Source organism: Elgaria multicarinata, chromosome 2, assembly GCF_023053635.1.
Source record: "Elgaria multicarinata webbii isolate HBS135686 ecotype San Diego chromosome 2, rElgMul1.1.pri, whole genome shotgun sequence".
In the NCBI taxonomy this organism is placed as follows: domain Eukaryota; kingdom Metazoa; phylum Chordata; class Lepidosauria; order Squamata; family Anguidae; genus Elgaria; species Elgaria multicarinata.
Window position 1 is genome coordinate 49,462,723 of NC_086172.1, and position 12,214 is coordinate 49,474,936.

Here is a 12,214-nt window from a genome sequence, read left to right on the forward strand (position 1 = left end):
AGCATGTATGAATTTACCTATGTGCTGTAATGTTTAATCCATCTCTTTTTGTTAGCAATATGTGCATCTTAAGTATATTCTTGTGAAAAAGAAATACCACATATTGTTAGGGAGGGTAGATGGGAAATTTTTCCCACATTATAGGAGCTGAAGAAACAAGATGTTTTAAGGCAGTTAGTTATGCTATCACCTATGGAATGATTATTACACATCTAGTACAATTCTGAACTAAAGCACAATCCATTTTTTTTAAAAAAATTAGGCTTTACTTTGCATATAAGTTGTTATGCTCATTCCCATATAGCTTACATTGTATAGCATAAGTGTGGATTTGGAAAGGTAGGAAGGTATACAAGATTTAACTTGGGGTCATCAATAATGTCATTCAAGTTTTTGGTTTTCCAAACAAGATATTATCCAACCAGAAATTCAGCATTTTTGTCCCATTGATTTCTATAAGAAACAATTAACCGTATCCTTATTCTCTTATTGATATTAGTGGGGCTTTGAAGTGCTTCAATTTGATTCAATTGTGTCTATAATTTGCATATTCTCAGGGGTGAATGTTAGCTGTTTGAGGGGCATATATCAGCTGTTTTATACCAGCTTCAAAACCAAACTGAGGCTTGTAGAAGAAAGCAACAAAGAGCGGCATGGAACAATATTTGCCATAGGGAGCGCCATGTACAAACTGCAATTAAAATGAATAACTTTTAAAATGACTTAACCAAAACTGCAAAATACACATACCTTAATGGGGATAAGCCACTTCAAACTCAGTAAACAGATGTCTATGTAAATTTGTGGGTGGGTGGTAAATTCTCTTAGGTTGTCAAATCAGGTGGCAATGGATTTTGAAAGGAAGTAAGGGTATCACAAGGTTTGATTATTGGTTTGACAGCATTATTGAAAGGGTAATCTCAAAAGGTGCTCAGCAGAGATCATCGTTACCTGGTTCAGAATATGTATTTGCCCAGCTCAGAATGTAAAATGAGATTCTACACATGTGTGATGCTTTGTAGTTGCATGAGCAGGGTGTTGGAAATTAAATTTCCAAGCAGCCCTCAACCATGTCTGCTGTTGAGAAACACAGTTTTTAGGGAGCAACATAATAAGTCATGTTCATGAAGCACCCAACATTATGAAATGGGAGAGAAATTTCAGAAACAAATAAGGTTCCCCCCTCCCCACGGATAAAGTCACCAAGAAGCTTGTAAATACCTCCTAAAAAACTGAGTTGGATCCAATCATGTCCTTCCATTCATTGAAGAGTTCCTTCTATGCAAGGTATTTTGATTGAGTGAGGCTCCTGTTCACAGAATATATGATTTTTGCCAATTTCACTTCCTCCTCACAGTGTTCAGAGAGTGAGAAGAGTGGGGTGCAGTAGAAGATTCAGCAAAAATCACTTTCCCCATTCTGTTAGTGGGGACTGGGAGGACCTCATTCCATGACTAGAACTCATGGGATCGTTGGCTCTGACCTACTGTTTTTTAGAGACTAAATATGCCCAGTGCCATAAATTATTGCTGTCATTCTACTACAGAGACAACTGTGAGAAACAGTTTTTACAAATATGTCACTCATCATCATTAAAAACAACCAACAAGTGCTAAAGAGCACACAACTACTATAATTAAACCACTGAACTTTAATATCCATACAAAAGTCTTATGCACATTTTATTACACAGTGTATATACATACGTACATAAATATTCAGTGGTTTAATTTTAGTAGTTGTGTGATCTTTAGCATGTGTTTGTATTTCCAGTTGTGTCCTCATTTTGTTTTACTGATCGTTAAACATATATCACATCCTTCTCCAACCCGATGCCCTCCATATATGTTGGAGTACAACTCCCCATTATCCAGAGCATGTATGACCATGATAATGGGACTTGCAGTCCAACACACCTGGAGGGCAGCAGATTGGGCAAAAATGATATAACATACTGCCTATATTCAGTACTAACTAATCAATTAACTAATCATTGATGAGGTTCTGCACATGGGTGTTTGGTGTTTGTGCAGACCAGGATGCTTTATCAATGGATGTGCCAAAGTTATTTAATATTAACCTTTTGCAGTAAACTATATGACCAGACCGCCTGATCAACAGACTATTGTATAGTGGATATTTTTCCTCTGGTCAATTATCTCAATTGTTTTATGTGGTTACTGTGTCTCAACCAAATCTTAGGTACTCTTGTTCTCAGATGTGTTTGAAGAAAGATATGAAAATAGTATAGCATTGCATATGGATTCAATGTCCAGGATGCTAACCATTATATTATGTAATCTAGACATATGGTTAGTATTATATGTTTAAGGAGGTTAACGTCTTTTGAGGTTTCCTTTTTTCTTCTCGGATGAAGATTCACCCACCTGTTATATTTGCTTTCATAAAGACCATTAGCATTAACTTTTTCATTCCAATATTTTTGGGAAATCAACTTTCTGGTGTAGATTTCAAGAATCAGTCTCTATGATCTTCCTATAAATGATATTAAATATTGTCAAGTTATTTGTGGTCTGCAAATATAAGGGGTTTTAATAAAGACACAGATAGCTGCAGAAATTTCAGTTTGTTCATAAATGATCTGGAATTAGGAGTGAGCAGTGAAGTGGCCAAGTTTGCTGAGAACACCAAATTATTTAAGGTTGTTAAAACACAAAGGGATTGTGAAGAGCTCCAAAGGGATCTCTCCAAGCTGGAAGAGTGGGCATCCAAATGGCAGATGCAGTTCAATGTAATCAAGTGTAAGGTGATGCATGTTGGGGCAAAAAAAACCAACTTCAAGTATACCCTAATGGGATCTGAGCTGGCGGTGACTGAACAAGAAAGAGATCTTGGGATTGTGGTGGACAGCTCAATGAAAATGTCCACCTAGTGTGGAGCTGCTGTAAAGAAGGCTAACTCCATGTTAGGCATTATAAGAAAAGGAATTGAGAATAAAATGGCCAGTATCATACTGCCCTTATAAAAATCAATGGTGCGACCACACTTAGAATACTGTGTACGGTTCTGGTCACCACACCTAAAAAAGGACATTACATATACAGGATTTTATCCTGCCCTTATCTGAGTAACCACTGTGGCTTAATAATGTAGGTTTAATCTAACTATCAAAAGACTGAGAGCCTGATATAGGATCTAGGGAGAAAGACGATTGAGTTTGTTTATTATAACAACATCAACATTTTGCTTTTAATGAAAAATAAAAGGCAAAACAACTCATTCAGGCCCAGGTTAGCTGCAGCAATTTTAAGAGTACTGCAGCTTTTTGTTTTGAATGCAGGAAACTAAACTTGTAGAAAAAGGAAAAAGATGTTAGCACATCTTTGTTTGTTGGAACATTTCACAATTTAAATTACGGTTAAACAGATATAGACCACAGTCGTCAGTTTGCTGACTCTGGAGACGTTCCAGTGAAGTTACCGTGGCTACTTCAGAGTAAGTAGTTTTCAGACTGAAGCCCAGCCGTGTGTTTACTTATTCATTGTGCCTTAATTTACAACAGCTTTGCTTTATGAAAAGAGAAACATGACTCTAATTTTTAACAGAGCTTTGTATTATGCAGTCAGACAAGCCCTGTAAAATATTTGTATGCTATTTGTGCTCCTCTTAAGAGTTCTAAAACTGGTTCTGACTTTAATTTGAGCTGATGTGTGATGACACGAAGTAGCAGTACAATGAACTACTCTTAAGCTGCTCTACCAGCAACCAAGACCTTCATAGCCGAAGGAAAGTTCTTACAATTTGACGAATACATCTTAACCTTCCCATTTATTTCTTGTGGACTGGGGACAGATGGGGCCGAAGCGCCACTAGGTATTTTTTAGTCACTGAAGCAGTTTGTTTCTAGGCTCATTCTTGCTCTGGTTGCTACACAATGTGGAGGTATGTTGAAGAACAGACAATAGGCCATTTAGTCCAGATGTTTTCTCAAGAGCAGTAGTAGAGAACAGATGAAAGTCAAAGCTGTGGTCTGTTGTCAATGCAGGGATAGAGCACTTTGTATAAGCACCTGGAAATTGGATTTGCTTTGTAGATGTGACGTGACGGCTCTGCAAAAAAGATGATTTCTTGTTTAATGTTCCAGCAAGGCTAGGCTTAGTTGCAGACGGCATGTCTGAACTCACTATCCTCAAATAGCAACGTGCTTTTGCAGCTCTGAAAGTCCTGCTTCCCTAATATTTGAGTATCAGTTGTTTGCTAATAAGCCGCATTGGCAGAGGTTGAACAGGTGGAAGTCAGACCTGTTAGTAGCAAGCTTAGTAGGATGGATGTGTGAAGATGAATATGTGAAGATATTGATCTATCTAACGTAGAACTGGCTACTCCAGCTGCCAGCAGAACTGCAAACTCTGTGGTAGTCTTTTGTAGCTATCCAACCTGAGATTTTTTTAAAAAAAACAAACCTGGAGATGTCAGAGATTGAACCTTGGAGTTGGGGCCTTTCCTAAGGAGGGAGAGGCACATTTACTATCACTAAATCATTGCACCAGCCCAGCTGGTAAGAAAGTGAAATGCTTGGGAGAATAGATGTAAATGTGATACCTTTTGGCTGTGAATACTAACAAAGGTGTGCAAAAAGCTGCATCGTTATTGTCTTTGAACGTCCAATGGTTACACTAGAAGTGGTCATAATAGTGGTAGGAAAATACTGTGATTTTTAATGAGTGCAAATAATTAAAGAACCCACTTTAAGCATAATTTCATATCAGTAATTCAAAATCTGGGCAAGTTCTCAAGGTTTGTGTTTGCCCTAAATAAACTCTTATTTTATATTTTTGAACCAACAAGGGAAGTGACTTTCCCCCATGTTGTCGGATAAAGCCAGCTTTTGAACTATCCTCATAATATGTTTGTCATTCCTCCCCCTCCAATTGTCAACACAATCTGACGCTATGGTTAGAATAAGCTTATTTTGTATGCCGGCATTAGCATGTACTATGCAGTGGTGTAGTGGAGACAGGCCTCTCAGGGGTTTATTTGTTTATTACATGTTTATGCTGCCCATCAGCTGAAGCTCTCTGGGCAGTACACAATTAAAAACCATAAAATACAACAAGTATAAATTCAAAACATTAAAAAGTTTAAAAGGCAATATAAAACCAGCTGTGTTAAGACTGGGGAAAACCTGTGTAAAAAGGTATGTCTTCAGGCAGGGTTTAAAACATATTATGTTTTCTGCCTCCTGAACCGCATGAGGGAGGGTCCTTCAGAGGGTGGGTGCCACCACAGAGAAGGCCCGCCACCGAGGTTCTTCATGGGATGCAACACAGCACTTTTTGATTAGCAGGGTCAACTGCCACCCCTTCTGAATTCTCTGCTCCCTCTGCATTTAGCTGCAATCCTCACAGTAGCTGGTGGAGGTGGGGTGGGGGATATGAATTGTATCTACTTGTATCTGTTGTAATGCATTTTTTTTGGGGGGGGGTAGTTGGTTTTGAATGGGAAATTAAGACCCAATAGCTTTAGAAAAGACCTGCTCCTGGTAGAGAGTGAAATGGCTGGAACTGGTTTGATATGGATCAACACAACTGCCTACATTTTGAGGCTCTTCTTGGGGGTACGTCTATGCTCATCACTGTCATGATGAGCACTTGTACTTCACTTCAAAATTTACCTCTGCATCACTGGTAGTATGTAATGTGTTTGTGGTGGAAATCTTTGTGCAAAATACACTTATTTAAATACTTTGGCTCATGAAAAAAGGAGCTGATTATGTACTATTAAGGTTCATGAAACTTCAGAATTTACAGTTTTACCCATGAGTCATTTTTCAGTAATACTTTAGGAAGTTCTTATTATTTATAAAAAAAGACAACAATATAGAATCATAGAATTGTGGAGTTGGAAGGGACCACAAGGACACTCTAGTCTGCAGTGTGCAGGAAAAAAACAATTAAACCATCCATGAGAGATGGCTGTCCAGCCTCTTCTTAAAAACCTCCAGAGCTGGAGAACCCACAACCTCCATAGGTAGACTGTTCTACTGTTGTTCAGATCTTACCACCAGGAAGTGTTTCCTTATATTTAATCAAAATCTAGGTAGCTGTCTGTAATCTATAACCAATATTTTGGGTCCTAATTTCTGTGGCAGTGGAAAATAGTTCATCTTCTCTATGGCACCCTTTTATATACCTGAACACTGCTAACATACCTCCCCTCCGTCTTCTTTTCTCCAGACTGAACATCCTAATTTCCTTCAGCTTGTCTTCATAGGGTATGTCCTCAAGTCCCTATAGCATCTTTGTTGCCCTCTCTTGAACCTGTTCTAATTTGTCAAAGTCCTTCTGGAAATGTGGTGCCCAGAATCGTACACAGTACTCCAGGTGTAGTCTCACTGGTAGCAAGTAGAGAGGAGTAAAGACTTCAGGCGTCTTTGATACAATGCTTCTTCTAATGCATCATAGAACTGTGTTAGACCTTCTAGTGGCTATCTCGTACTGCTGACTCATGTTCATCATGCTGTTGATGACCACTCCCAAATCCTAATCCAATGTAGTGCTTCCAAGCCATGAATCCTTCATCTTGTTAGTGTACCCTACATTTTTCCTTTATATGATGGTCTAAGCTTGAGTACTACGTGACAGCTTGGTTACATGATTTTGTATTTTGACTTTATTGTAGGCATGATAGTTTCAATTTTTAAAAAAGTATTTCTTATCGCTTTCTTACTAAAGAAGTAAGAGCAACAGATATAGGATACAATGCAGCCTTCTTCAAGGCAATGTGGAGCATTGGCAACCTTTATTTGTGGGGTTTCATCTTCTCCTAGTCCGTGTCTAGATTCTTCAAGTTCTTAACCCATTACTAGGTTAGAAGTCGGGAACGTGTAGGCCTCCAGTTGTTGCTGGATAGAAACTCGTATCAGACATTGCTTTATACTGTATCTGCATCTACCAAATTCATATTTTTTCCCCATTTTTGCTCTAGAGTGGGTGCAGGGTCCCCAATCTGGATTAGGACCCTTGCCTGTGGGGGCAGGGGGAAGAATGCTTTTAAGACATGAATCAGGTCCCCTGCACTTATTCTAAAGAAAAAATGTGGGGGGGGAGACATATTTTCTAGACAAAGATTTAAAGTAATGTCTGTTTTTTGCCCTTAGGTAGCAGTTATTAGAACAGATTGACAGAACTGTCAAAGTAAAAAAAATATCATTGCTAACTTTCAAGAAATCAACCATTCAACCTGAACTGTTAAATATTTAATGGATATATAAAATGTGTTTCATATGTAAGCACACTTTTTGTGGGTACCTAACCCTTGAAACTGTTGCTTTTCAGGGCCACTTCAGATTCTATAACATAAGTGGATATATGTTAAAAGATGTAATGTGTGTGCCCTTGCTTTAATGTCTAAAACAGTGGGTGGGGTATCTTCCATTCTTGAGGGGGGGAAGGAGGGTAAGGGGGAGACATGATAGAAGTGTATAAAATTATGCATGATGTGGAGAATGTGGATAAGGAGACATTTTTCTCCCTCTTTCATAATACTAGAACCCGGGGTCATCCCATGAAGCTGACTGGTGAGAGATTCAGGACAGATAAAAGGAAGTACTTCTTGACACAGTGCATAGTAAAACTGTGGAATTCGGTACCACAAGATGTAGTGATGGCTACCAATTTGATGTCTTTCAAAAGGGCTTGGATAAATTCCTGGAGGAGAAAGGCTATCAATGGCTACTAGTCCTGATGGATATGTGCTACTTCCAATATCAGAGGCTATAAGCCTATATGCACCAATTGCTGGGGAATATGAGCTGTAAGGTGCTGTTGCACCTTTGTCTGCTTGTGGGTTCCTGGTTGACAGCTGGTTGGCCACTGTGAGAACAGAGTGCTAGACTCGATGGACCCTTGGTTTGATTCAGCATTGCTCTTCTTATATTCTTATATTCTAAATGGAGCTTTCTGCAAGTAGGTTAGGGACCTCTGCTCGTATGATTGTTGTCCTCCCATCGTACCTCTAGTTCTGCCGGTGAAGTAATTCTTACAAAGCTTCTGAAGGCTCAACTGACTTACTGGTGAGGGTAGAATTGCTCCCTGAGCCATGTACAATTAAGGACTAAGATATCCTTAATTGAGCAATTGCTGTAAAATATATATCACCCTACATATCTTTTGTGAATGAAAATGTTGTTTTATAAGGATATATGCCACATGCCAATATTGAAAAAGGGATGCAAAGTAATCACTTTTTGATAAAATTGGATGATGGAATTAGTATTAAAGAGTTATTTTCTTGAGTAAATTAGCGAGAAATGCTTCTCTAGCTGTAGAAGCTTGGAGGAGTTTAAATCACAGTTGGAACTACGTGCTTCGCCACTCAAGCTGCAACATATTTTATCCAAAAGGGAATGTGCTTTAGGGGATACAGATTCCCACAGGTAACAATGATGAAGCACACTGATATATCTCTGTAAGGAAGTTTAGCATTTTTGTAGGTAAAATATTTATTTAAATAAAATATTGTTATGCTTACTCTAATATAAGTATTAGAGTAATTCAATATCCTGCTATAAATACTAAGATACAACTGCTGATAAAAAATTCAGTATATGAGCTACTGCTATTGGATTGAGCTTCTTTGAAGTGATGTGCAGATGAACTCTTGGGCTGTGGTAACTACTTCGAATTCCATATCATGGTATCTCCAGCACAGGCAAACTCTGAACTTTTCTACGTAAGTGATTTATCGCACTCCTGTGATCAGTCACTCGCCGAAGTTTGTGGGTCCTTTACACGACATCATCAACCTCCAGGACATCTCCCATGCTTCCCTCCTTTATCCTGCTTTCAAAGGGATCAGAGATGTAATAACAGGTAATAGTACCATATCGGCAGTGAGTAATGCCAGCATAGCTATTAGAATATAATTAATTGAACACATAGAGCATTGCAGAGAAGGGAAGTTTTCAATTCCACATCACATGTTCGCTGTCCAAAGGAGTTAACTGTAAACCTGGGAAGATTCCAGAAGAAGAAAGCCCAGTAAGAGTGTGCTTAATGTAGAGAACCTCTTGGTCTATAACTCCAATCATTCTGAGCCACCATGGTCAATGGTCAGGGGTTATGGGAGCTGTAGTCAAAAACATCTGGAGGGCACCAGGTTATCTACCTGTTTTCTAACTTCTTGTTGTTCCTTGTTTTGTTTCATGCCTTAACTATTGCATATGCCATTACAAATTCTCATCCAGGGGTTTTAAACTGATTGGCAAATAGATCAGTTCTTCATATGATCGCTGTTGCATACAAAGGATGGTCAGGAGGTGGGTGCCTCTGCTCAATATCTATTAAGGCTTATATGGTTATTATATGATTATTTAAATTTTGTTGTCTTGATTCTTAGTGAATCATTTTCAAATGTTACATTTTATTATGTTCACTCCTCTGATGTTGTGAGCCACTTTGAGCGTATCTTATCATAGAAAAGTGGCATATAAATAAAGCGGTGATGACAACGACTGTCCAATAGGATTTAAAGCTGTCATTAGGTTTCAGGTTATTGCCATTTAATATACATGAAAGTCAATCAAAATAACAGAATATTCGAATATGCTATATGCTATCTGATACATTACAGAAAGTGGTTCTATTGTTAGAGCCAAGCATTTTGGCTCTTTCTTGATTCAGATTAATCTAAGGTCTCTGAGAAGAACATTTTTCCTTCTTTATAAATTATTAAGTCCAGTGGTGTTTTATTTTTTAAAAAAATTCCTCACTATCTGATGTGAAATGGCCCCGTGGAGACCTAACAGCTAAAAAGAGCCCAGCGGTCAGGATTACCCATGCCCTAACTGGCTCCAGCCTTCTCATCTGCATATCATCCTGTCCAACATGTGCACACATGCACACACAAGTTTCAGGGTATGTATAACTGTGAGCAACTCAGTTTAAAATTAAAGTAGATATGCTCCTAATTAAAGCCAGGTTCTCAAAGTGTACTTAAGAGTAGACCTGATTTCATTTAAACCCAAGGCGATGATGATCGTGCCTAAAGGACTGTATCCAATGATAGCTTTATCTTAGTGGAAAAAGTTGGGGACCCATTTTTCACAGATTTCTACTTACACACTGCAACCTTCTGCGCAATGTCTCATTTTCTTCCTCATTTTCTTCCCCCAAACCTTAGGAGTAGCTTTTCAGGAGGATTGGGGGAAGGGCTTAAGCTGCAGGGGCGATTGACAAAAATTGAGTGCCCCAAGTCATGCAAGTGGAAGAGTTTACTATAATTAATCCACAAATGGCTGCTGGATGCAGCCATTACATCTGAACAGGGTCATTGTCTGTTCCCAGACTAGTCTACAAAAAGTGATTTTGGGATTGTAACATTAAAATATGAGAAACAGTATTGACATATAGTAGGAGTTAAAGATTCATGAAGGCCAGTTTAATATACCCCTGCTCTCCAGAAGCTTTATTCAATATCTGTGTCAGGAAACAATCCATCCCATTCCCAATTCTGTTACAGCAATAGGTCAGTGGAGTTCCTGTACTGTGTGTCAGTTTTATCACTCTGAATCTGTAAGATACAGAAAGAGGCTGTGGCTTTATTGCAGGCTCCAGAGTCATGCTTATTGCTGGAAACCTGCGCAACATTTACTTTCCAAACTTAGGATCTGACTTTTATTGTAGCACCAGAGATTAAAGCTAAAGTGAATCCACATTGCACCTGAGGAAGGCGATTGGCCATGGGATCACCCACAAGGTTACCACTTTTATCTGTGAGAAAAATATGTCAAAAAGTCCACGTACCTTGTGTATGTTGCTTGTATTACATACTGCTTGTAGAATCATTGAATCATAGAATAGTAGAGTTGGAAGGGGCCTAAAAGGCCATCGAGTCCAACCCCCTGCTCAATGCAGGAATCCACCCTACAGCATACTTGACAGATGGTTGCCCAGCTGCCTCTTGAATGCCTCTAGTGTGGGAGAGCCCACACGTGTACAAGCAGCTTATATGACATGGCAGTTCGTAACATTAAGAGGAGTGTGTAGCATGTAAGGATAACGTCTAGAACAATTGTCTACTCTGGCATGCACAACTTATGAATGATCAAACAAAATGCATTGTGGTCTGCCAAGTCCACAGCAAGCCCTCCTGGTTTTGCAGACCTAGGTAAACAGCAGAAATAGATGGGTCTCTGGTGGGTTACGGGGTTGGTGGTGCATTTGGCTTGATGGGTCACAAATTATCCAGGATTTCTCTGATCTGAGCCGTGCTGCCTTAAATATTAACACGTGCATTATGCAACATCCCGTTCTGTATACTTCAGTCTTACAACTTCAGCGGACCTTCAGGATTATATTGATAGCCTCTGGTATACAGTAATATATTTATTTTAAAAAATAGTTTGTTCTGCTGAAATGTCAAGTTTTAATGAAAGCCCTTGTGTGAAGAATGAGCTTTTGCAGCAACACCTCACAGCCTTTGAAAGCTGCTACAGGACAGTTAAATTATTATTTTTTAGCTGTGAGAAAAATATTGACAAATGTTTAGTGAGTTAGTAGATGAAACGAGTAGATGAAAAAGAGAATACTGATCATCATCTCAGCTAAAAGTGCACATCTATAGTTACAATTCACCTTTGGCACTGAATAAATTGACTACTAGCAAAGGGATGGATCAAGTCAAACTTAAGCATTTTTAAGTCCCATTGATTTCAAATGGACAGAATAAATACATGCTTAACTTGTCTGCGTTGAGTAGTTGCTAAAATCTTCAGTTGAAGTAAATTGGCCTTTGAAGCTGAGATCCAAAGGGGCCTGTATGATTCTGGTGCGCCACATTGAATGCTGCTTTGGAGGGTCCAACAACTTTATTTGGTGGCAAAAGTGACATTGAGGGTAGGGAGGAATAAAAGAGGCTGTAGAGAGAAAGGGGGCGATAAAAGTTTCAGGATACGTTCAGAACACAGTGTGCCTCTGTGGATCCTTCATTTTGGCTAGATCGTATCCCAAATTGTCTCCAAATAAGTTACCTCATAGAAATTTTGCCAATGCAGAGTCAAATCTTGATTATCCTTTAGGATTTGTTTTGTAAAAGTTATATATGTTTTAATATAGAGAGAGTGGCTACATTTCTGGACCACAGCTTTTTCACAAGCCCTGAGAAATTAAAATGAAAGCTCTTGCTTTAGTTTCAGTTCATTGTAAAGAAACAATAAGTGTAGGTGATCATCACTCTCATTAATAGGTTTTAT

The 12,214-nt window shown here is 38.7% G+C and overlaps 1 protein-coding gene across 12 annotated transcripts in view; it reads left to right on the forward strand.

Moving 5' to 3' along the window:
• Window positions 1–12,214, forward strand: part of BAZ2B (bromodomain adjacent to zinc finger domain 2B) — a 204,921-nt gene that overhangs the window by 87,263 nt on the left and 105,444 nt on the right. The gene's annotated exons all lie outside the window — the stretch shown is intronic.